This window comes from Ascaphus truei, chromosome 5, assembly GCF_040206685.1.
Source record: "Ascaphus truei isolate aAscTru1 chromosome 5, aAscTru1.hap1, whole genome shotgun sequence".
Classification (NCBI taxonomy): Eukaryota; Metazoa; Chordata; class Amphibia; order Anura; family Ascaphidae; genus Ascaphus; species Ascaphus truei.
This window is the reverse complement of record NC_134487.1, coordinates 217,206,519-217,234,432: the sequence shown is the minus strand read 5'-3', so window position 1 is coordinate 217,234,432 and position 27,914 is coordinate 217,206,519. Positions and strand designations below refer to the sequence as shown.

General features: G+C 39.9%; 1 protein-coding gene and 1 long non-coding RNA gene across 2 annotated transcripts in view; both read left to right on the top strand.

Annotated features, from left to right (window-relative positions):
* Positions 1-27,914, top strand: part of KCNIP1 (potassium voltage-gated channel interacting protein 1) — a 1,268,243-nt gene that overhangs the window by 514,327 nt on the left and 726,002 nt on the right. The gene's annotated exons all lie outside the window — the stretch shown is intronic.
* On the top strand, positions 11,215-12,005 carry LOC142494538 (uncharacterized). The gene is made up of 3 exons (XR_012801517.1): positions 11,215-11,346; positions 11,456-11,824; positions 11,916-12,005. It is a non-coding gene; the product is annotated as an uncharacterized LOC142494538 (long non-coding RNA).

Sequence of the window (27,914 nt, the reverse complement as noted above, 5' to 3'; positions counted from 1 at the left end):
AGTCAGTGATTCTGCCAGGTATATATAGGAGAGAGGGTCCAATAGCAGTGCAGCAAGGTGGGGGTGTGTGGAAGGACCAGGCTATCGCAGGGATAGGTCCAGAATGAGTCCCATGGGAGGAGCCATAAAGCCCAGCAGTCTGAGTGCATTTGATTGCAGCAATGTTTTGATGTGCTGTACCTTTAAGGGGTTGGAGCGACGCCGTGTGGCCATGCCTCCGTATAGCGGGGTTTGCGTTCACGTGACCGGGTGAAGCCGCCAGCCCGAGATTAGAAGTGCAGTCCTGGCGTGCGCGCGCGCGCCCACGTGAAGCAGTGACCGGCGCTCCGGTGAGGGGATGTGTGTGTGCTGCGGGAATCTCCGTCGGAGCTGTATGTGAGTGAGGAGCACGCCGAGGGCGGCGTGACTCCCAAACCCTCACAATTACCAGCAGGTTTTATTCCCTAGAACTGCACCCCTTTTGCCTTGATACATATGCCCAAAGTTTAAGCTTGGTAATACTATACACATGTGGTTATAAGGACACTATGTATAAAAGATTCCTTTGTGTAATACAAGTGTATAATTTGATACAAACACTAAAGCAGATGTGTCTCTAGAGCAGTTGCATTGTTTGCAAAAAGTCAGTCTACATGGCCCATATGTTCAAGAAATTCGTTTTTTCAAATTATTATTAGAATTCAACAAACCTCCTTTAAAATGACAACACTTAACAATATTTACTCTATCACCTGGTCAGTGGTCACTGAATAGATAAACTTACACCTATACCTTATGTTTGCTGTTCATGTTTTGAATTCAGCTTCAGTGCACCCATTTATTATTTTTTCTCTTAATTTTGTTATGTTATTGCCTCATCTTCTTTTGATGCACCATACTGTTATGTTTGCAATGTTTAATAATTTTCCTGAACTCAGCATTGCTTTCCTTAATACAGCGGTGCGCAAACTGGGGGGCCAGGAGAATTTGCAGGGGGTGGGGCGCAGGCTGTTACAGAGGCCTCGCGCTCTTCTCCTAGGCATTTAATTTAATGCCGGTGGAGACGTGAGGTCTCTGTAACCTCACTTATCTACTGTCAGCCGGGTCTTCGGCGACGTGTCGCCATGGCAACGCGGTGTCAAATGACGTGGTGGGGTCACGTGACGTGTCCTGCAACGTCATTTGAAGCCGTGCCTTCAGGGGAGGGGGAGGCACAAATGCTGTGGTTCCCAGGAAGGGGGCCGCAGCTGAAAAAGTTTATGCAGCGCTGCCTTAATACTTCCTGTTGGAATATGACACATTGCTGATGGAAACTTTAAAGTTCTATCTGGCAGAAATTCAAAAATAGGAAAACTCGTCTTTTTTGCCTGAATAACTTCAATTTATCAGACACAACATAAAAAAGACAGGCATCAGTAATGGGCTATACAGTACATGCAACCACTCAGAAACAGTAAAAATCAATGAGTCTTCTTAGAGAACATACCCAAGGGAATAAAAGTTCATTTTTTCAGCCTGGTTTACAAGTGGTTTGTGCAATGCTGATTTCCTGTCTGTTAACCAAAATCAATAATTTCACTTGAAAAAAAAAAGCACAAGAAAGTAAGAAAAGGTATGGCTAGTTTAGCACGACTAAGCATACTTATCCTATACAAAACATTAGTGAGTAATAGGTAGCATGTGTGTTAAACATTAAACTCTACTATAGGTTTATGCTTAAAGTTAACAAAACATGTTGGAATAAACAGATGTACATTTTAAGTTTAAAATTGTATTTGAACTGTTTTGTATGTATAGTAATATAAAAAATTGCTATTACTAAGTACTCTACAAACAAGTCACTAAAGAAACCTCTGATGAAGTTGCATTATCAGTGTCGCTGTTTGCGGTCTCTAGTTTGTCATTTTAATCCACAGTTAATACATTTCAAAAAGTTAATACGATTTGTAACTTTAAATGTTAAATGCAGGTTAGTATGGAGTTTACATTTTAAAAAAAGTGAAGGATACAGATCCAGCATCTTGGTCCTATCAATCCTTCATGGATTATTCGTTCGCAGTCTGTGAAGCAAGCTGTGAGTCTCCGCGGCGTGCTGTATCTGCTCCATCTGAATTTATTTTGTGGTCAGACAGAATTATTTTTTGAGTGGTTGCAGTTCAGTGCTTGTCCGCTATATGGCAAACCAAATGCCTTTCCTATGGGGCTCTGAATGCTACCGTATTGAACAGTGCAGCTCAATGTCTAAAAGCAGGTGTTTAATAAAAGCCCAGATAAAATGTATGTATGTTTCTTTGGTAAATTGTATTGTATTGTATGTCTTTATTTGTATAGTGCCATTAATGTACATAGCGCTTCACAGTAGTAATACACGTGGTAGACATATAAATAACATATAATAAATAAATAAAATAACAGGTCATGGGAATAAGTGCTTCAGACAAACATAACATTTAGGAAGAGGAGTACCTGCTCCGAGGAGCTTACAATCTAATTGGTATGTAGGAAGAATGTACAGAAACAGTAGGAGGGCATTTTGGTAAGTGCTTCTGCAGCGGGCCAAGCTTTATGTATCATGTGTCTAGTAATATCTACGGTGCTACTCATATGCTTCTTTAAGCAAGTGTGTCTTAAGGTGGGTCTTAAAAGTGGATAGAGTGGGTGCTAGTCGGGTATCGAGGGGAAGGGAGTTCCAGAGGTATGGGGCAATCAGTGAGATAGGTTTAAGGCGGGAGAGGGCTTTAGATTTAATGGGGGTAGAGAGAAGACATCCTTGAGCAGAACGCAAGAATCGGGATGGTGCATAGCGAGAAATTAGGGATGACATGTAAGTAGGGGCAGAAGAGTGTAAAGCTTTAAAAGTGAGGAGGAGACTTGCATGTGTGATACGGGATTTGATAGGAAGCCAGGAGAGTGATTTCAGAAGGGGAGACACTGAGACAGATTTAGGAAAGAGTAGAGTGCTTCTGGCAGCAGCGTTTAGGAGAAATTGTAGGGGAGACAGGTGAGAAGCAGGAAGGTTACAGTAGTCAAGACGGCAGAAAATGAAGGCCTGAGTCAGAGTTTTAGCAGTCGAGCAACAGAGGAAAGGACGAATCTTTGTAATATTGCGGAGGAAAAAGCGACAGGTTTTAGAGACGTTTTGAATGTGAGAGGAGAATGTGAGAGAGGAGTCAAGTGTGACCCCTTGGCAGTGTGCTTGGGCTACTGGGTGAATGATGGTACTTCCAACAGTAATGTGGAAGTAGGTAGTAAGGCCAGGTTTGGGAGGAAGTATGAGGAGCTCTGTATTTGTTATATTAAGTTTAAATCGGCGGAGGGCCATCCAGGATTATATCGCAGAGAGACATTCAGAAAGTTTGGTCTGTACAGCAGGTATAAGGTCAGGGGTTGAAAAGTAAATTTGTGTGTTGTCAGCATAGAGGTGATATTTAAACCCAAGGGATGTGATTAGGTCACCTAGAGAAAGTGTGTACAGAGAAAAGAGAAGAGGTCCCAGGACAGAACCCTGCGGCACCCCCACAGAGAGATCTATGGAGGAGGAGAAGGTGTTAGCAGAAGAGATACTGAAAGTACGATGGGAGAGGTAAGAGGAGATCCAGGATAGCGCTTTGTTACGAATACCAAGAGTATGGAGAATGTGAAGGAGAAGAGGGTGGTCCACGGTGTCAAATGCTGCAGAGAGGTCAAGTAATACGAGCAGAGTGTAATGACCTCTGTCTTTGGCAGCATGGAGGTCATTAGTTATTTTAGTGAGGGCTGTTTCAGTCGAGTGAGCAGTGCGGAAGCCAGATTGTAGAGGGTCTAGGAGAAAATGAGTGTTGAGAAAGTGGAGCAAGCGAGAAAAACAAGACTTTCAAGGAGTTTGGAGGCAAAAGGCAGGAGGGAGACAAGTCGATAGTTAGAAAGACAGGTATGGTGAAACTTGCAGTTTTTGAGTATTGGTATAACGGTTGCATGTTTGAAGGAGTAGGGAAAGGTACCAGAATAGAGGGAGGTGTTAAATATATGTGTGAGCATAGGGGTTATAGTAGGACTAAGTTTTAAGGGTAGGGAAAGGGGAAAGGGAAAGGGGAATGGAGGCTCCCGCATCAGCTAGTAAAAATGGTAATGTGAATGAGGTAACTCACAGACTGGTGCAATAGAGGATATATATAGTTAACAACATAGACAAACAGGAAAGATCCTCCTAGAATGCACTCAGAAAGGTAAGTCAACGTGATATGGTTGATAATATTAAAAAAAACCTTTTAATCACACATATTGTATAGTAAAACATCTTGTATAGAGGGAAATGGCAGAAAGTAATCCACGACCAGTCCCTATTGACAAACCAAGAAACAATCTTCCCAAATAAATACACGGGAGATAATGAGGTATGACACTACACCGCCAATATGTGGGCTAGAGAGCTGCCAGTAGTAATCACAGTATAACTTCAGACTAGAAAATCTGTTCTATAAAGCAGATAATCTATTGTCAAAAAATCAGCACACCTAAATAAATGGTATGCTGATGCTGGATCTGAAGAGGTGTGTTAATAGGCAGTTAGTAGGTCAGAAATAAGTACCTACATGGATACATATAGACCACAAAGTATATAGGTGTATGTCTGCTCCTGAACGGGGTGAAATCAACATATAATGTGGAAGATAATACACACAACATTAAAAATATCTAAAACCACATACATAGCTAGTTGCTGCGTGGCTTGATGGTGTTTGACTTTATATTACTAGCAAAGCATTGGCAAATTCCACTTAGTGTTATTTAGTGACCTTTGCATTTTATGACCGTTACTTTTCTGAGGCTATAACTGGATACGGTCTCAGAACCGTGCCTCAGGGCATCAGTTGAGCACATTTTGTGCCTGCCCTATGCAAAGTCAAACACCATCAAGCCACGCAGCAACTAGCTATGTATGTGGTTTTAGATATTTTTAATGTTGTGTGTATTATCTTCCACATTATATGTTGATTTCACCCCGTTCAGGAGCAGACATACACCTATATACTTTGTGGTCTATATGTATCCATGTAGGTACTTATTTCTGACCTACTAACTGCCTATTAACACACCTCTTCAGATCCAGCATCAGCATACCATTTATTTAGGTGTGCTGATTTTTTGACAATAGATTATCTGCTTTATAGAACAGATTTTCTAGTCTGAAGTTATACTGTGATTACTACTGGCAGCTCTCTAGCCCACATATTGGCGGTGTAGTGTCATACCTCATTATCTCCCGTGTATTTATTTGGGAAGATTGTTTCTTGGTTTGTCAATAGGGACTGGTCGTGGATTACTTTCTGCCATTTCCCTCTATACAAGATGTTTTACTATATGTGTGATTAAAAGGTTTTTTTAATATTATCAACCATATCACGTTGACTTACCTTTCTGAGTGCATTCTAGGAGGATCTTTCCTGTTCGTCTATGGGGTTATAGTAGGAACAAGATGTTTTAGGAGATGGGAGGAAATGGGGTCAAGAGTGCAAGTGGTAGAGGGAGAAGAGTAGATCAGTAGTGATACATCCTCCTCTGTGACAGCGGAAAAGAGAGGAAGGCAGGAGAAGAGTTAGGAAGCAGTGTTGGATGGGAGGAGGAAACAGAGGGGATGTTCTGGAATGGATTCCACCTTTTCCTTGAAATAGTCAGCAAAGTCCTGAGGTGAAATGGAACAAGAAGAGGCAGCTGGGGTGGTTTGAGTAGAGTGTCAAAGACAGAGAAGAGTCAGCGTGGATTAGACTTGTGTGTGTTGATTAGTGAAGTAAAGTAGGTTTGTTTAGCCTGAAAGAGGGCAGAATTGAAACAGGAAAGCATACATTTATAGTGAAGGAAGTCTGGGAGAGTGTGAGATTTCCTCCAGAGGCGTTCAGAGGAATAAGTGAAGGAGGACAGCATGCGCATGTGGGAATTTAGCCAGGGTCTGGGGTTAGAAAGGTGAGGGCGGCAGAGAAAAAGCGGGGCATGTATATCAAGAGAGGAGGGTAAATGACCTTGTACTGTCAATACTGTATCTATTGTCAGGGTTTCACAACTTATAAAAATCATTACAGGCATACCCCGCATTAACGTACGCAATGGGACCGGAGCATGTATGTAAAGTGAAAATGTACTTAAAGTGAAGCACTTCCTTTTTTCCACTTATTGATGCATGTACTGTACTGCAATCGTCATATACGGGCATAACTGATGTAAATCACGCATTTGTAACAGGCTCTATAGTCTCCCTGCTTGCGCACAGCTTCGGTACAGGTAGGGAGCTGGTATTGCTGTTCAGGACGTGCTGAAAGGCGCATGCGTGAGCTGCCGTTTGCCTATTGGGCGATATGTCCTTACTCGCAAGTGTACTTAAAGTGAGTGTCCATAAACCGGGGTATGCCTGTATGTATTTCACATTAACTTAATTTCTGATACGGTATGGCACATGATGGCATCTCTTTGTGGCAAAAAACCCAGCTTGTATCTTTGCATATGTAACACCCCTATCCCACCTAAGGGAGATTTAATGGTAGATAGGTGTTAGTGGTGCTGTGGTGCTCACCTGTTAGTTCTCAGGAGGACTGAGTCTCTGCGATGGTATAGAGAGTAGGACACAGGACCTTCGCTTCTAGATGGTGCAGCTCCTTCATCCTGCAGAGCTCTGCCAGGGGCAGAGGTTCATCCCCACAGGAACCTTTAGAATAAGGTATTCACAAGCAGAGAACAGTACAATTTGGGTTTATTGGTGGACCAGCATACACTTCATATTCCTCTCATACAAGAGAGATGCATTCCCTAAACCCTTTTTCAATCCAGATCACTGACATCTCACAGCTTGCATACCTTCTTCCCTTGACTAAGGCCACTAAGAGCTTGAGGTCTCTGGGCTAGTCTTAACCCCTGATGGGGCAAGGTAGAACCATGCCTACTGCGTAAGGAGCAGGCTACAGTGGGAAAACTCATTACATTTGAAAGGGAGCCACTTTTATACCAGGGGTGTGACCTACTCCTAAGACCCAGTAATTGGGCAGTACCACTGGAGTGAGCCCACCCCCCCTGGCACATGCTCCAACAGTTTCCAGACTAGCACCTGGAAACCGCAACAAAATAACTACCCAGTATTGAGACTCACATGCTGACCAATGTGAGGGGCGTTTAACTCCAGCACTGCCTGCTCTTACCCAGACTTATAATACTGGGGCCAGAAATCTATAGCCATTGGCATATGGCTACACATATATGATATATTCCACAATTGAAGTCTGGATAGATAAGAAGGCAATCTGTCTGAGATCTATGAGTATATAATTGACGAATACGAATACTTCAAAAATTCACCAAACAAGCAATGGTGGAAGAATTCTATAAGACACGAATTAAGTTTGAATGATTTATTAGAATACATCCGCATCTCGGCTAGACAGGAGGCTTGTGGTCGCTGCACCCATCTTGGGCTGGTATGTTTCATCATGGCAACTTCCGAAGGAGAAAGATCGGGACCAACATATTGAATAATCGAGCTTCTCAAACTCCCTCCAAATGTGCCACTATCCACTTTTCATCTCCAGGCTGAGTGCTTGCCTCAAACTAATATCATTACCAGCACAGGTTAACCAATATACCTGTACATTCCAACTACTTGCCCCAACCTGAGTTCTCATCTCAACCTGATTATATGTTGCCGTTTGGCTACCTGTCCCAATATTATTATCAGGAGGGACCAAACAAATCCACCAACGAGATGAACCTGCATCCCAACTACATGATCGACTCGAGCATCTACACACAGTACACCCCTGGCATCAACAGTGGGACACAGCCACCTGGTTTTCAAGGTTTATAATCAAGGTAAGTATAATGTAATTGTAATTCCCAATGACACGCATACTGTATGCTTGCCATAGCCTGTAAATGCATTGACGCATGCGCACTTTATTGTGGTGCGTTCACTCATACACACTTTCGTGTGCATTCACGCATGCGTACTATACTTAAAGCAGTTCCTTATACTGTATTTTAATCATACAGTAGTGTACAGCACATACAAATATTTAAAAAAATGTTTTCAGAAATGAAAGCGTCAAATCGACAGCCAGAACATGATGTCGGTGGAAGTCGAAAACCACTATATTTTAAACTTTCTTTTTTTATTTTTATACTATCAGCTTTATTATTCTAATAATGTGAAATTCATATTAATGTTTCTTAACTTTTACTTTCTAAAAGATTGTATGTCATGCTTTTTGGGCACAGTTCATACAGTATACATAAATAAATTTATTGTAGATAGAAATATTGTTGAAAGCACTCTCTGAAACTGTGATCACCCGTAATAAAATTCCACACAGTGCACCTATCTCTTGTACTGTATCTTTGCCTTCCTTCAATTTGATTGTTTCAAGAGACAAAACAGACAACAACCCGCACCTTGCTAAAACTCCTCCGGGGCAGCCAAATTCCTCTCTCTAAAGTTTCAGGCTTTGACTCAAAAGATTAGAAAAAAATGAGCTCTCCCCGCCTGCTCTGAAATTTCATTTCCTGATTAATGACATGCAGGGCTATTGCGTTCCATACCCAGGAATGCACTCCAAGGCAAAAAAACACACAGCCTGCATTGAGCATTTCAATGTTTTTGAGTACAATGCCACACACAACGTTTAAACATTTTTTTTTTCATTTTTACTTTTTTTATACAAGGAGACAATAAATTTCAGGATGTAGAGAAAACATATCATGCATTGGATATTTGGATACAGTATAGAACAATTTTCTTTCCACTGCTTCTGTGACACTTGGCACAGTATTTAGACACAATAAACATTCCTTAGTTCCTTGCCACATTGATTCTAACAATTTTTTGTTTTCACTGTTACTGTATGGACAAGTTATTGTCTATTTTTCACAAATCATAAAAGCCCAATATGACATGAGGGTAAAGGTGCCCAAGCATTTCACACATCTCTATTTTTGAATATCATTTTTTGGGGATACATTAACAGGTATCTGTCAATTCTTGCGGCAACTGTGGAGTGGATCCCAGTAGCTGGAAATGGTAGGGCAGGCGACGAGAGGCATAGTCGGGACACATGCAAAAGTCCAAGGCAGGCAGCGAGAGGCATAGTCGAAAGGGCAAGCAGGGGTCTGGCAATAAACAAGCAAGGAGGAACAGGAAGAAGAGATTTATATAGGGCTGGCTGGAGACATGGGACAGGTGCAGGTGATTATCTCATTATGGGCCTCATGCAGTAAGCGTTGATAAGGGAAATATGGCCATGTTATAGCCAAAATTGGGTTTGAGATTCAGTAAGCGCCGATAAGTGCTTCATATCGCCAGGTTTCGGAGCCGATAATTTGGTTATGGCCAGTCGCCTGCCGATAAGCCTGTTTTCGACACTGATCGCCACTTTTTTAAATCGGCTGGATTCAACAAAAAAAAACAGCTTATCGGGGCTGATCGGCACTACGAAATTGAGATGTTATGGCCGATTTCTCCCGCCAACTAAAGTTGGCATTTTGGACGGGAGAACGATCGCTAAGGCTGCCGGAACGGCACTTAGAAAAAAAACATCTTCTGTACATCAATGGAAGTCAATGGAGCGGGGACGTATAACAGTATAGTACTGTTTACGTTTCATTGCTCACAATACAAGGGGGATTTGCATTACAGTGTGGGGGCATTCCCTGCATTGTGTCACAGCTGATGTGTCTTATTTGCATAACATTCGACTTTTACATGTTTTCAGCATTTGCGGGTCACATTACTCATCATGTGATGATGTGGCAAGGGAAAATACTATACTACACTCTTAAAGGAGAACCTCACATCATATCACACATTTTACTCAACTCAGCGACAATTATTTACATGATGTTACACATGTCACACATGTCACACATACACAGTATATTCATCTTCCTTTACATTACACAATGCTTGTAATGTGACACGCATCTTTAAACGTTCATGTACATCTGTCTTCTCATGTTTACATATACTTTTGGGTCCTCCCTATTTTCATGACGTCACTTATTGGACGCTCAATCACATTGCATGTTTACATTGTAACCGTTGCATTACAAGCACTTCAACCTAACTTATACGCACATGTACAGTAATTCATCATTGGGACACCTTGTAAACTCATTCTATACCAACTATCCTCCTTACACAAATGCATGCATATGCACACGACTATTCATTGTTGCCAACATGTCACAATAACATGGATAATTACACATGTTACACAAAACTTTTCCCACGTCAATCTCAGCCTTTTTGTCTCATTACATGACTGACTCTTGCGTTCACAAGTGTTACATGCATTGCACATGCAACTATTTATTTGCAAGCAATCTTTGTACAAAGCTTCACGTCACATCATTGCCAAATATCATCATTCCCTGCAGAATACACACAACAAATACTTAGAACAACAAGTGCACACAGCTTGCCACAGAAGTACTTTATTATGTTAATGTAACACCTTGCATTTTACTATGTCACCTGACATCATCACATACCTATTTAAAGGACGCACATTACCTGATCATTCACAGCTACTCATTTCAAAATGTTGAGATTGTTTAGGAGACGGAGGAACATTCTTTTCTATGACATGCTTGATGATGAAGACAATCATATAGGGCAAGGGAGGGACACACCGAGGGACAGTGACAGTGACAGGGACAGTCACGCGGATACGACAGAGACAGGGAGAGGGACAGGAGATCAGAGGAGAAGACAGAGGAGACAACTTGTGCCTCGTCCGCGTCTGTACAGGGAGAGAACCCTGTTAGATGGGATGAGTGAGGAGGAGATTGTAAGTCGCTATCGTTTGAGTTCAGCAGCAATCTTAGCTCTTTATGAGGAGATAAGGGGGGATTTAGATTTTTTCACAGCCAGAGGTCGTGCAGTCCCTGGGCTTGTTAAAATGCTGTGCTCATTACATTATCTTGCTTCCGCGTCATACCAGACAACTGTGGGCATAGTGGGCGGGGTCTCGCAATCTACATTCTCGCGGGCCTTGACCCAGTTTCTCTATGCACTCAATAGACGCGCTAGGAATTATATTCATTTTCCTACAGAGGCGACAGAGTGGCTGGAAGTCAGGACTGGCTTTTATAATATAGCAGGGATACCATGTGTGCTGGGTGCAATCGATTGCACACATGTTGCTTTGATTGCACCTAGTCAGAGTGAGCATGTGTACCGCAATCGGAAGCACTACCATTCACTCAATGTACAGGTGGTATGTGATGCCACGATGAGGATAATGCATGTGGTACCCAAGTTCCCTGGTTCCAGTCACGATTCCTCTATCCTGAGGAACTCTTCAGTCTTCCATGCGTTCGAAGAGGGACATTTTGAACCTGGTTGGCTGCTGGGTGAGTACATATTTACATGTTCTAACACAAAACACATGTTGATTTAGGAATGTTGGCATTGTACAATTTGATCACTAATGTCAGCTTATGTGTGCTCCATTCATTATAGGTGACTCAGGATACGGAATTAGGCCGTGGCTCTTGACTCCGGTGCTAAACCCTCAAACTGAAGCAGAGGACAGGTACAATGCAGCCCATATATCTACAAGATCTGTTATAGAGAGGACATTTGGCCTACTCAAGACCAGGTTTAGGTGTCTGGACAGAACTGGTGGGGCTCTTCTATACAAGCCTCAAAAAGTGTCTGATATTATCCTTGCCTGTTGCATTTTGCACAATGTTGCACTCAGGCACAATGTACAGTCAGACCTAGCTGAGGCTTTGGTAGACGAGCATCCCACCCATGTAGCTGCTGAAAATGAACAAACAGCCAGTGGTGGCCAGACACGACAGAATCTCATCAATTCATTTTTTTCTTGTAAGTACAAACTCATATGTTCCTAGTACTACTTTTATAGTTTAATTATGTTATATTAACAATAATGTTTCTTTATATAACCTTCTGTTAGGACACAGATGAATATGGGTTGCACACCTTTCTTTTCTCTGCTGTGTGCACAAAGGGATGTGGCACCGGTATGTTATTGTTGCACAGGTTATATAATCCCTCTTCAATTGTACTTTAGTTGTGTGTATGTGAATACAACTTGGGTAACAAAGCAATAATATTTTAGCATTGTGTTATTCCTTATGCTAAGACAAAACACATATTATGCCCATAATCATTCATGCTTCTAGTATGCTTACATACAATGTTATTGGTGCAGTGTAACATGTACATCCATATGATGTGTACACCAGGCTGATTTACATTTTGAATGTCATGAAATATACATGGTGTTGTACATTTAACACCAAATACACACTTTGCTGTGTTGTTTACGGTACTGAAGATGGCATGTCAATGTTTGCAATTTATATATTGTTCCTTTGCATTATAGGTATATCTCCAGTATGACTGATCATGGTATGTATATTTGCTGACATCTCTCATAAGATGTGGCTACCTCAATCTTCCTATAATTATTGGAACTAAAAACCCAACATATTGGTATAAACACAAATGTAACATATATGTACTTTCTGTATCATGTATATGCATTTAGCTACTCTTGAGCTTTCATGTGCATTGTATTACAAAATGATTACTCACATTTCATCACATTTTATGTATGTTTCCTTATAATTTCCATTAATGTAATATAGAGGTGGTTGGAGAAAAGGGGATAACTGTACTTATTTGTTTACTTACGGGAGCACATTCATCACTAGCATAGACACACTTTTTAAGACAACTGTTTGTGTCTCTATCAATTGGTGTAGGATCCATGTATAACACCGACAAATGATAACACCAGCTTTATTATGGTAGCTTATATCATCATATTGACTATACTATGTATTTCTAAACGATTAATAAACACAGTAAACTATAGTTAGTTAGGTTAATGAAATATACACAGAAACGTACTTCATAACATGATGGTGATGTCATATTCAGAACATCATGCATTGGAGGGGACCATAACATCTGGCCAGTAACATTATTTGCTACAGTCCCAAACCATTTTATCTACATACCCATGTACTGTAACAAGAGATTTTAAAAATAAATGGCTACTTGGTTGTAAGTGTCCTTTACATTGGGAGAAGGAGTGGCTCACTGAGTAAAGACACACACTGGCACTGATAGTTTGAAGCAGGGGAGTCTGGTTCAATTCCCGGTGTGGGCTCCTTGTGACCTTGGCCAAGTCACTTTATCTCCCTGTGCCTCATGCGGCAAAAAAACATTTGTACGTTCCACGGGCCAGGGACCTCAGGCTGAAACATGTGTCTGTAAATCGCTGCGTACAACTAGCAGCCCTATACATGAACATGCTCATATTATTATTATTATTGTTACATAGTTTCGACAGTCATACGTTCCATTACATATTAGAATACACAAATGTGTTAGCAGAGTGGGAATGGTTGTTATATATAAAACACACCATGTCATAAAATGTTAGTAGTCATTAAAGAACACTCAATAAAAATTCATGAGGCACTCTTTTGCAACATCATTATGTTAATTAAGTGCTTATGCAATATAGGCATAAGGGTATCACATTTTTAATTGTTTGCTAATAAGCGCTGCAAGCAATATAAAATTAGTTCCATATGTAGTATAGTAGTCGGTGGCTCCTCCTCACAATCATCTCATATAAAGGTAGACTCTTCTGAAATCATACATTGATCCGATTGTATCTTCCCCGACATCTCTGAAATACAGCAAACACATGATGGTCAAAGATGGCACCTTACTAGATATGCATCCGTGACAACGCGTTACGCAGCTCTATATGATTGTGTAGATACACACGTCACTCACTTATATGTTAGAAGTAAAACTGTTCATCAGTATGTAATGTTTCTTTAAATTTGTAGCAGGCATAACTATGTATAAGAAGTGAACGTTGCCTGTATACTGAAAGATGTGCGCGCACATCTTTGTGTGCGCACGCACTTCACGCTTGGCTCCACTAACTGTTAGCGCATGCGCAAAACAAAGCGTACGTTGTGCGTTCAATACATGTTGAAAATACCAGTAAACATAACATCTTTATTTCAAATACAATGAAGACGAAACTACATTCGTTCTAAACGAGTACATCTGTATTCTTTTTAAACAGACGTGTTTGAACAGAAAGCACGGCCGATAACACAATGCGCAAATGCAATACGTGTGACGTCATGTTAAGCCAGCGTGAAACGCACGCTAACACTCCTCCCACTCAATTAACATTCGGCTAACGCCCAGGGTACGCCTATAAACACTGAGCCGCACGCATCACACACTGCAGTTACCGTTACTATAACAAAACATGACAGCCAATAGGCTTTGAGGCGCGCACGTCGCTTGGGGGCGGGACTTACATCACTAATCCTTTTTAAGGACGCCTTGGCCCATGACAAGGGTCCCACGTCATACGTGGTGGACCCGGTTTTCAATGTTGTAGATGTTGCATGATAACAAAACAGGTATGTGTTAGAGTAATGGTAAAATGTTGCTAATATGTTTAAAGGGATAGGAAAGTACGTATATTTATTCCGTCAGCAATGTGTACTACTCTTTCAGGTCCTACTATATTGTATTAGGAAACAATTTGTTTGTGATCGCTACATGTTATGCAGTCTGCAATGTTACGCTGTATCCACGCATTGAAAGTGAAAATGGTGGTTACAAAAAAAAAAAAAATTTAAACGCAGAGTCAACGCATAACGATTGTTATATTTACCATTCTTCTAGAATTAACTCTTCGCCTGGCTGCAACTGGTCGCTCCAGAAATGCAAGCCATTTTCATCCACGCTTAACCCAACCGCTGAATCCAGTATGGCACATATCTCCTCCAGGATGCGCTCATAGGAATCGCCACTGCTTTCTTCAAATAATTGGTCGGGAGGTAGGTTCATTTCTTCCGGTTCCCATTCCAATGCAATTTCAGCTGAAAGGCTTGGTACATAATCATAGTACTTTTGTTCTTGTACAATGTGGGTTTCAGGAATGGAGGCTGCAGATATTGCAGCACGTATCGATTCAAACGGATCAGTAGTAGCGGATACATTGCTATTGCCATTAGGAATAAATATGCCTTTCACGACAATATAAGTGCCGTCTTTCAGGATAAATTGTTTTTCCGGGGCAATCTTCCAGAAACCATAGGTGTGTTGTAGCTTATCCTGGTCACGTTCAAAAAAGTCATTACTTGATAAAGTGAATCTTATTGAGGAATTAAAATTCCGTGCATGCTTACGGTCTTGGTAATAAGGATATTTTGCTCGAATGAAATCATCGATTTGGCGTGTGCTTGCTTTCTGTCCGCGACTGTTCAAGATGGCTTCACAGATCATGTACTTATACCCTAAAAGGGGATTAATATTGTTAACGAATTCATCAGCCATGTCTGAGTAGCACAAAAGCTGTGTGCAGGTCTGTGTTATTTGCTCATCAAAATGAATGTGCTGAATGGCTAACAAACTCCTGTTTTTCCTTGTCAAGGTCAACAAAAGTAACTACTTTGACTCCTTATTTCAAACGCCAATTGGATTTGTTTGTCTAATTGGGTTAACAGTTGTGGTTCGTGATATGGGACTGTGGGAGAAACATTTCTCCTTCTTTTATCTCGTTTGTGAAAAACATCCCTAGACTGTGAATGCGTTCACATAGTGTTTTTTTGAAAACTAACAAAGACCAGTGTGTGAAAATATTTCTTAGCCAGGCATATCAGTAAAAACACACCTGCAAAAAGAAATGTTTTTTCCCCGCTTACATTTCTGTGTGTATGTGAAAGTCTGGTTAACTCCCTGTCTGCATGAGTTTAAATACGTGTGTATATATATATATATATATATATATATATATATATATATATATATATATATATATATATATATATATATATATATATATATATATATATATAAATATATCTCTTATAAAAATATATATATATTTATATATAATATTTTTTTTTTTTTTATATTGCAGGAGTACACACAACATTGATGGCATTAAGTATACCTTGTATGAAACCTATTTAAATGGTGAGAAACATGATTGAATGAAGTAATAAACATTTGTTTAAGCACAATACTGTTAGAGTCTCATACTTAGGATATTTCTCAAACATTAGGCCTGTATTATTAAAATAGTGTTTTCACAAGGAAGCATGAAGTGTATTAGTTTGTGTATACCAGTTTATATAGTACTATATATATATATATATATATATATATATATATATATATATATACACACATATATACATATACACATATATACATATATATATACACATATATACATATATATATACACATATATACATATATATATACACATATATACATATATATATACACATATATACATATACACATATATACATATATATATACACATATACATATATATATATATACACACTCACACTCACACTCACACTCACTCAGTGTGTGTGTGTGTGTGTGTGTGTGTGTGTGTGTGTGTGTATATATATTATTATACATTCTGAGATGTTATAGAAACGAACACACAACTGATTAAAGGACAAAATTACAATGGCCAAGCAAGGCAAAGGTAAGTAATAATTTACACATAATCCTGCTGTACACGTACAAGAAAGATGTTTGCACTTACTTAGGTGTTTTAATAATTGCATGTGACTAATATGCATATGCAATTCTTACATCAATTAACACACCCAAATGCAATGTTTTGCTGCAAAGTCAATGGCAGCTTCTCTAAACTTAGCAACTGGCTCCTGGTGGACCATTACTGAACAGACGATTACAACATAAATATTTATAACACAATTAATTATGAGTGTTAACATTTCCAAAACTTCACGTGTACAAGAACATAGTTGAAAGTTTGGAAACAACAGTCTTCAGCATACATACAATAGTAATTAGATAATCTGAAGTCAACAAAACAAGGCCAAAGACATATTTTCTGAATTATAACATTTATTTTTTTTGTTCCTTTTGCGAGCGAGTAACAGGCCTGCTTGTTGTCTCTTGAATTTTCCTTTTTCTTTTGCCACCAACTTTAGGCACAACAGAGCCACTTTGAGTGGCCTCTGGCACTTCACGGGCAGGGCTTGTGGCCAGTGACTGTTCACCTACGGGGCTTGTGGCCAGTGACTCACCTACAGGGCTTGTGGCCAGTGACTCACCTACAGGGCTTTTGGGCAGTGATTCACCTACAGGGCTTTTGGGCAGCGATTCACCTACAGGGCTTTTGGGCAGCGATTCACCTACAGGGCTTTTGGGCAGCGACTCACCTACAGGGCTTTTGGGCAGCGATTCACCTACAGGGCTTTTGGGCAGCGACTCACCTACAGGGCTTTTGGGTAGTGACTGTTCACGGACAGGGCTTGTGCCCAGTGACACATGTGAGCAAGTTGGTAGACACTGCACAAGTGATGGTTGGTCTGTTTCATGTGTGTCTTGTTTTGTTTTTGTCGCCTCCTTTGTAGGTGTCTGCTGCTGAATTTGTACAGATGGCAGCGGTAGGATGTCATCAGGAACCTGCACAGCAATGTCTGCTACTTGACCGGTAACATTTGGGCCTGGTGAATGAATATCAGATGAATGTGGTGAAAACTGACCTGCATGAACAGATCCTGGCTGGGAGGTGTTGAATTGTGGTACATTAGTCATTCTCCAGTAATTAGCTTGTGTTTGCTGAACAACTAATGCTTCGAATGAGGTGTTGATTTTTTGCAACTGTTTAGGCACTTCAATGAAGACTCTGTGGAGATGTGCCAATTGTGATACTGTTTCTTCCTGCAGTCCAATCATCCTTTCCAGCACTGTCATCATGTCTGAATGGCGACGATTTTCTGCGTCCACTATTTTTCCCTCTGAAGCTACAATTGCATCGTATGTGGAAGTTGATGGACGATTTGGCGGTACAACAGTTTCTATTGGCACCTCTTCATGGTCACATGATTGTATTTCAGTCTCTTCTGTGGCGTCATCCTCATCATACTCATCATCCTCATCACCATGATGTTCTAAAAAGAAATGTACACATTATTAAATGGCATGTTAATGTATGCTGTGTTACTATGTAATTGTACTGTGTCCTAAGTAACACCTAACATGTTAGCATACGTTTTATAACCTCATTAAAAACTACCTTGACTTACGAATAATGTTTGGACTCAGTATGAAATATGAATGAATGAAAAGTTGCTCTAAACTCAGAAGTCCTACATGATAATTAACATCACTAACACAATACATGTTGCCTTACACTTAATTTTCACTGACACTAAGTAATCCTATTTAAAGAAGATGTGCAAAACAAATAATGCACATGACAACATAACATATAGAAGAGCACATATTATATGGCCAGCAAATGATACACTCACCTTCTAGTAGTGTTGAGCTGGCTGACCCAGGTGAAGACACTTGTTCCATCTCAGGTGACACATGTCCTCCAGGGGCAACTATATATAACAATAACATAAGTTTTACATAAACATGTGTAAATATTGAACAAACACTTATTGTATGTTCTGTATTTATGATTAACTAACAACATCAGTTCCTTAACCGAAAATGTGTGTGAAAGTGAACATAAATAGTTGTAATAACACTGTACATGCCTGTGTACTTAGAATTTTTGAGTTCCCTAACATACAACATACTATGTTTCTGCAGTAATGCGTGAGGATAAATAGATTAAATGAGTACATAAAAATCATATGTTGTGTAGTGATATCAGTATCATAATGTACATAACTATCATGAGATGACCATTCACAATGGTTATCATGAAGGTGGTCATATTGCAAAAAGTGTTGTTTTTGGTAGAGGATATGTGTGGTACATTAATCGAAGATGTGGCACACCTGAATGTGGCTGTGACTCAACAAGACAACACATGCAGTGTGTGATAATGTGTCTTTCATAGTAGTTCAACTATAGATATGAGTGAACTAATGTGTGACGTACGCTTTGATAAGTAATGAGTTGTTGGGGCATTTAGTAGCTAGAGTTAAGCTTTCAAATGAGTGTGATTAACTTCAGTTGTGCTATTCAGGTTGTAAGAAAGGTATTCCCTTCCCCAAAAAGCCTAATCAGCCACACCTTTCAATGACTTGAAACAGGTGCAAATGGTGTGAACTAAGTTGACCGTGAAATGAGGCTGTAATTAGTGTGTGTGCTGAACCCCACCCCCTCTGTTGAAGTGTATGCTGTGATGAGATATTAATTGCAGCTGCTTTAACACAATGGTAGATGAGCTAAGTAGTCATCTGCAGTGTTTAAGTTATGAAAACAATGACATAACATATGATACGTGTGCCTCATTATGCTGTCTGTATATGACATAAAGCAAAAATGGACCTTTTCATAAGCAACTATAGATGTGTTAGTGCCAGTGATGTTTGTAGGCCGTTACATGCAATTTCTTTGATGCATGCTTAAAATAGGCAGTAATGTCATGTTTGTCGGAGTAAAATCAATAAAATACACAATAATATGATACATATTTCTGTTCTGTACCTGTAGCTACTAATAATTTCTCATGAACATGTGTTACACATGTGTACTACCCTGTTGTTCCCCATCTTCGCCCACCATCAATTGCTTCCACTGCAGCTATGCATTTTGGGAATTCACATGTAAATGAGCACGCAATGGCACGTGCTATATTAGTTACTGCTTTTAGTAGGACTACTACATATATGTCTATTTTGAGATATATATATACAGAATCAGACATATACATATATAGATGCAGGTATGCTTATATTGTGAAGACAGTATAAAAAGCAGTGTAAATATGCAAAATAACTGTAAGCAACGACACGCCTAGTACAGTAATATTTATCACCTGCTGGAAATTGTGACGGATAAATTCCAATGTCACGGTCACCAGCCAAGCCTTCCACGACGACGGTAAGTAATTTTGGCCGAAGCAGCTCCTCCAATGGAGTCAATATGAGACGTTGTGGTGTGGGCCCACCTCCAGTGCCAGTAGCATGCACGCGTTGGTCTTGTATTTTCTTTTTCAATTTGGACCTAATATCATCAAATCTTTTCCGACAATGATACTTGTCCCTGACACTATTCCCACAGGCATTGACACCAATGACTATTGTGTCCCACATTTCTTTTTTGCTTGCTGCACTTGTCCGCCCTTGAAAAACATATAAAAGATATGAGGTAAATTAATAATAATATAAGCACCAGTTTCCTACACTGCTAGCTGTTCCAAGAGATAGCAAACATGCTGTTTTATGTGTAATATGTGCAGCACATGAGCATTCACTACTAAACCTATACATGTAAGCAAGGTTGCATTCATATTGTATGCAGTTCTGGCAAATTGACCGCCTGTGTTTATTTGTCCTTGTAAGGCATGATAAAAAGCTGTGTTTCCACACTAATGAACATAGAAAGATATTGTGTACCCATATTTGCATATGAACAAAACTCAGATGACCTAGGATCACATGTATTTGAATAATAAATGTAAAGGTACACTTACCTACTAAATGTCCATAGAGACTGTCATAGTGCTCCAGAATGCCAGTGACAAGAGCCCTATTTTCCTGGTCATTGAAGCGAGGATTACGTGGCTTCTCCACATGTTTTTTCCGAGCAGGTTTAGGGTCAGAGCTTGGCTGGTGCTGACTGGACTCTCCTTCTTCCAATGGAAGAGCCTCCAAAAGCTGGCCACCAGCAAGCACGCCACCACCAGACACCCCATCAGCAACTGCGCCACCAGCAGCACTCCCAGCACCAGCACTCCCACTCCTAGCACCAGCACTCACACTCCTAGCACCAGCACTCACACTCCTAGCACCAGCACTCCCAGCACCAGCACTCCCACTCCCAGCACTCCCACTCACAGCAACAGCACTCCCACTCCCAACAACAGCACTCCCACTCCCAACAACAGCACTCCCACTCCCAGCAACACCACTCGCAGCACCAGCACTCCCACTCCCAGCAACACCACTCGGTGCACCAGCAACATCACTCCCCTGAACAGTACGTTCACTCCGACGCGTACTCCCACGAGTAGCACTCCCACTCCCACCAGCATCACTCTTCCCACGCTTTGCGGGCATACTTCCAGCACTCACAAAAAACAGACAAGAAATGTACAGGCAATCACACGACCCACTTCCACATATAAAACAAGACAAAGATGTAAACAAAACAACAAAGGACAAAGCTCACCCAATACACAACAAGTCTCTCAGTCAATATGCAAATCTTGAATCGTCCAGCTCTGTGCGTCTCTCTCTCTCTCTCACTCCCAACAACACAGAGAATGATTAGCAGTACACGTTGCCTTTAAATATGGCGCGCAATCAAAAACATGCTTGTTTCGCCTGATTCAGCAAGATTTGTGATTGTGCAACCTAACAGCACCCCGCCACGCACGCCGATACACCTGTGTGTGATCGGCTCATCATCGTGAGAGTGGGCGGATTTGTTTTCTGGTTGATTTTGAATGTATTCGGCACTTACTGCATACGGAGAGGGAAAAACGCCAATAACATGACTAATCGATAAGCTTGCCGATTTCACATAATCGTCGCTTACTGCATGAGGCCCTATGATCTGTAGTGAGTTGTTTATTGACAAAGGCAGTCAGGATCAGCAGTCTTGGTGGCAGCGAGTAAGAACTGCTTGATATGAGCGGGAAGGACCAGAGTTTATCTGCCATCAGGGACAACTCTGACAGTGTCATAACCTTCTACAATTTTCAAGTTATTCTTGATCAATGTGGTTTCTAGATACTATATGTGTGGTACAATTAAGTTTTAGAGATGTGTAAAAGTTCTGTGGTTGAAAAAAAAAATCATATATTGGCAAAACATTTGATCAAAGGTTATTTGTTGATTTGCAAGGTATAATCATTTCTCATTTTTTTCCTGCAAATATTGCCAACATTTGCCAATATTAGTTAGTATTCTACAGTATTTAGAAACCTTTTTCACAATATGTTTAAGAAAGTTGGTATTAAAGTGTTACATTACCTGTACTTTACAATAACATAATATTTTCACCAGCCATTAATATCCAAACTTCTTCACGTTTTCAAGTTTAACGGGCAAGAAGGTTGTTCACAGAACTGAGGAATGCTAGTCCTATACTATTTAAATATATATTCTGCATGTATTAATATGCAGTCTTGTGACTTTTTGCTTTTGTATTGCTAATGTTGTAAGGCACGAATTCAAATAAAATATATTGAAAGTTTTGAAACAATGCTTAAAAACTCTTTACTTCTGAACAACACAGCTGTAAAGAAAGCTTTGATGAAAGGGACAGCATGGCATCCCCATAATAAAGGCCATACACGCATCAAAATGGTTTTTCTGTCAAAGTTGACTAACCCTGAAGTATGGAAAGTGTTAACCAGATCTACGCTTACATCAAGAGTAGTAGAGTGGTTGATTTGATTTACTTTAACCAAGCTAGACACGAAGAGAATGTGTGGATGCAGCCAGTGTCCACAGGAGTGACTTGTCAAGTCTTGGGAGGTCTTGGTGACTAGACTCCCGGTGGAAGAGCCAGATCTATGGACTATCCCTGGTGTCTTTGTTATGGCAGAGAATGCTTCCCCCTCCCCCCCCCCCTCTGGAGACCTATTGTAGTCAGTACTAGACTTTTGCTGCACAGAGTAAGGCACGTTCTATAGTGCCGTGCGCGCGCGCGGAATTTTAGTTGGCTGAAGTCAGTCAGCCTTTCTATAGAAGGGCCGCGCGCTCGCACGGCAGGGAGCCGACAGACGGCGGCGAAGATGAAGAAAATCATCTTTTCGCGCCTCTACCAGCTCTGAATGTATGTATATATGTGTGTGTATATATGTATGCATGTGTATGTATGTATATGTATGTATATGTGTGTGTGTATGTGTGTGTGTGTGTATGTGTGTGTGTATGTGTGTGTGTGTATGTGTATTTGTGAGTCTACACAAATTTAATAAATATATTATTTCTAACAATGTTTTTTTTTTTCATAAATAATAAATCACACACACACACACACACACACACACACACACACACACACACACACACACACACACACACACACAAAAGACATACAAAAGGCATGCGGCACGTGCACGCGCATTAGCATAGGCACGCGCGGCCGCATGCTGTATAGAACGGCCCTAAGCCAGCGTGGGCAGTGCACTGCTCCTAGGTAGTGGAGGATACATACAGGGGCGGATTTCCCCAATTTTTGGCAGAGGCAATTTATGGTTAATGGTAGTAAACCAATGCAGTCTAAAATGTGTCTTCACTAATACTACTAATAGAGAGATGTGTGAATATCTTCAAATGTGCCTTGTAATTTTATTTACCTAATTTCTGCTCAAAATTGTTTCAATTTTCATCAAACTTGGGAAAAAAATGGCAGTATAAAAGGCTAATTTGACCTGCAATTTGGGTCATGTAATCTGCAAACTGACCATCAATGCTTGCAAGGGGAAAGAACAAAAGTTTATATTTGTTTGTATGGACACCTAAAAATATTTACAAACTGTTGTACTTCTCCAATTATTAAACATTAAATTTGAATGTCAATAGAATGTAATCTGCATATAACCACATTGTGATAATTTATATAAGGGATTTAGGGTTTATCTGTAATTCTGATTGCTGTAGGCTCCATCACATTAAAAAATAAATAAGTGGTGATTGAAAAACCCCTATGAAGAATAAAGATTTTCAGAGCCATGAGTGATAACACTGACAATAGAAACAGTATAATATTTTTTCCAAAGCCAAGTTTATGCTTACAGCAAATACTGTAGGTAGTCATACAACATGATGAAATCATTGTTCTACCTCAAGCAAAATACATGTAACCTCTCTTATCCCGGCTCTAAAGATCACATCAAAACACGTAAACACTTATTAAACAATTATAAAATCAGTCACAGAGCAGGTTACACAAGTAAAAATATATACAGCATACAGTATTACTGGAAAATTATTCATCCTGTGATACATCATCAACTTCATTCAGAAAAGGCACATGCTTGAGAGATATCAGGATTGGTGTCTAATTGCTATGCACTAAGGTATTTATACAGTATTATGTAAGGTCTACTTCTGTGGTGCCCGATCTAGTTAATTTGGACAAGGAGCTTTGTGTATATGCCAATTCTTCCATTAGATTGGAGCTTCTAGGATATAATATGCCTTCTGGGTTCCTGTGAACAAGGATATTGCTGGGATTCTTAGTAATCTTTATCCTTCTAACCTCTATACTATCTAAATAGGGTAGACTTTATCACAGATCCCTTATATCTCAATAGATACAGTATGTTGCAAGTACAACACAATAGATTAATCAAATTAACACATACTGCAGGATTTAAACTAAGAAGAGCTCTCCTACAAACACATAACTGTGAAAGAAAACAAACACAAAGTGCACCTGAGGTAAGAGAAAAATATATTGTAACAGAAAACAAATAGCAAGTATACACTTACAATTTAGTAGGGAAAATACTCCAACGCACAGCCCTGAACAGAGTGGGTCCCACACCAAAAACTAATAAAAATATATCAAGTACTTTATTGTTCCATAGTTTAAAAAAACGGAGGTAGGTACCCTCCTACGCGTTTCGGGCAATCCGCCCTATATCAAGGAGTAATATGCCCCCACCAACATTGGTATTTAAATACCTTTCAGAGCAGCCCCAATTCCCGCCAAAATCGCCATCAAATGAGCCCGCCCACAAACGCGATGACGTCACACGCGATGCGTGATGACGTCATCCGTCATGACGCGCTACAGCAACGCGACACTGTCATGGCAACCAGCCGGTGTCCCGGAGTACAAGGGAGGCGGGCCGTGCCTCGGGCAGCTCGATCCCAGTCCCCTCCTACACTGCAAAGCAATAGAACGGAGGAGGAACTGAATGATCGACGCATGACCCGTGGCCCGCCCCCTCCACCACAGAGCAAAATGACGTCGGATGTGGACACGTGAGGCCAAGAAGCGTTGCGTGCGCATGCTAGGCACGGCACAAGTGGAGGCTGAATGGCTAGGGGGAGCCCTAATGCATAATCCACACAATTTAACCTAAAATGCCTTTAAAAATTCAAAAGTTAATACAAACACAGAAAATACATATGCATATATATGCTCAAAAGAAGACATATGGCATAATAAAGGATATGCATCCAAACATATAATAAACATCAAGAAATAATAATTATAGAAAATATAAAAAATAAAAAATATAATAGACATTTAAATCCAAAAATAAAGATATAATAAACAATAAATAAACAAATGAATAAAGAAAAACATGGGTTAAGAACATAAGCCCAACTCCTAAGATACTGAACAGTGAACTCCTCTGTATGGACAAAAAAACATATATTTCCTTGCCATCCTTGAAAAAATGAAATGTTTACCTAGCAAAGATCTATTAGCAAAAACATTATTAAAAGGTTGGCAAATTAATCATGTGATTAGATTATCACAATATCCATACAGATAAATATGCAAAGGGTCCCATGCTTAATAAATCTTATTTAAAGATATAAAGTACTGCTGCGGCCAGCTTTATTGCTGCATTTGCCCGTCTTGTCCCGCGGCTGTTTTCGGGCTGGCGCCGAACTTGGTCGCGCGCCAGTCCATCTTCCCCGCATCTTGCCCTCCCCCTTCCCTTCCCCTCGCGACCCCCTGGCTGTTCCACTCCACTCCACGCGCTGGATTGATCGCATACCCGCTTACCTTCAGCCTCCTTCGGGTTGCCTGGCGTCTTCGGGATGCCTGGCGTCTTTGGGGATGCCTGGCGTCTTCGGGGATGCCTGGCGCATGTGACCGGCGCCCAGCTGTCGCGCGGCACGCTGCGAAGAAAAAAAAATAGCCGCGTCTGCCCCCACATCGCAGTGGCGGCCGCTGAAGACTCAGCTCGGGCGCCACTGTATATGTTTTTTATTTTTATAGAGAACATAGCAGTGAAAGCTATTCTAAAATGGATGTTTATCAATGAGAGAGAGAGAAGGACACGTACACACATCCATATCCGAAAGTGTTATAAACCATAGAACATGGGTAAATATATATGAGACAATGGAAACAGACCATTAATGAGAATATCTTCAATCGCACAATTCTATGAATACTTCATATCCTAATAGAACAGAGAACGTCTTCAATCGCACAACTATGGAATATATATACCAAACAATATTTGAGAAATGGGAACGTCTTCAATCGTACAAGAGAAAATACTAATTTAGCATACAAGGAGAAATCTTAATTCACACATAAGGAAGAGAGCATACAATAAAAGAATTTCACAAATGGATAAAAAATAGAAAAAACACCAGTTTATCTGAGAAAATTTCCTAGGTTCCATTTGGTATTTAAACCGTCAGGAACCCTAGTGTTTAATAAGAAAATCCATTGTGATTCTTTACGGTCAAGGAAATTAATCATATCCCCTCCTCGTTGTCTCTTTAATATTTTGTCTATACCCAAAAAGCTGAAATTTTTGATACCTCCATCTACTGTATGCACTCAGAAAAATGTTTTGAAACAGGGTGGGAAAGGTCACCTTTTTTGATTAATCTGACGTGTTCCTGTATTCTTGTTTTTAAATTTCTAGTAGTTCTTCCTACGTATCTTTTCCCACATCCACATATAAGCATATAGATAACAAAGATTGAATTGCAGTTTATGAAACTATTAATTCTATACCTTTTTTGTGGACTGTGGGAAAAGAAATACTGGGACGGTGTCATGTATTTGCATACATTACATGTCCCGCAGCAAAAGGACCCCTTAGTCTCACGAAACTTATTGGATTTATCTTTGGATATATCACTTTTGGAAACATACCCCGCAATTGTCTTGGACCTGCGAAAAACGCATTTAGGGCCTTGTTCTACATATTTCTTTAGGCCTGGTTCCATCATTAATAAATTCCAGTGTTTATTTAGAATTGATTTAACCTGATAACTCCTCCTAGTATATTGAGATATAAAGAGTGTCCTGACTTACCACTCTTTATACGTGTGTACGTGTCCTTCTCTCTCTCTCTCATTGATAAACATCCATTTTAGGATAGCTTTCACTGCTATGCTCGCGATAAAAATTAAAAACATATACTTTATATCTTTAAATAAGATTTATTAAGCATGGGACCCTTTGCATATTTATCTGTATGGATATTGTGATAATCTAATCACATGATTAATTTGCCAACCTTTTAATAATGTTTTTGCTAATAGATCTTTGCTAGGTAAACGTTACATTTTTTCAAGGATGGCAAGGAAATATATGTTTTTTTGTCCATACAGAGGAGTTCACTGTTCAGTATCTTAGGAGTTGGGCTTATGTTCTTAACCCATGTTTTTCTTTATTCATTTGTTTATTTATTGTTTATTATATCTTTATTTTTGGATTTAAATGTCTATTATATTTTTTAATTTTTATATTTTCTATAATTATTATTTCTTGATGTTTATTATATGTTTGGATGCATATCCTTTATTATGCCATATGTCTTCTTTTGAGCATATATATGCATATGTATTTTCTGTGTTTGTATTTACTTTTCAATTTTTATGGGCATTTTAGGTTAAATTGTGTGGATTATGCATTAGGGCTCCCCCTAGCCATTCAGCCTCCACTTGTGCCATGGAGATGGTGGGTTGGTCAGCGCACGGGATTTTGCTCACAGGATGAAATGAGAGGATAAGGAACACGTGATTAGTGTTTAGATAGGCAAACAGTACATTATGCAGTAATAAAATGTTGTTACCTAAAATATTTAATAAAATAAGGTTTAAATAAAATGCTTGAATGGATAGCTAGAATAAAAACTTTTCATAAGTTAAAAAATGGGGATCTGTTATTTTAGGACTGATCTAAGGTGGGGATGGTGATATATAAAAAGGGGGGGTAAGAGCGGGTGATTAGCAGGTTTCTGTATATCCTGCTGTCTGACAAG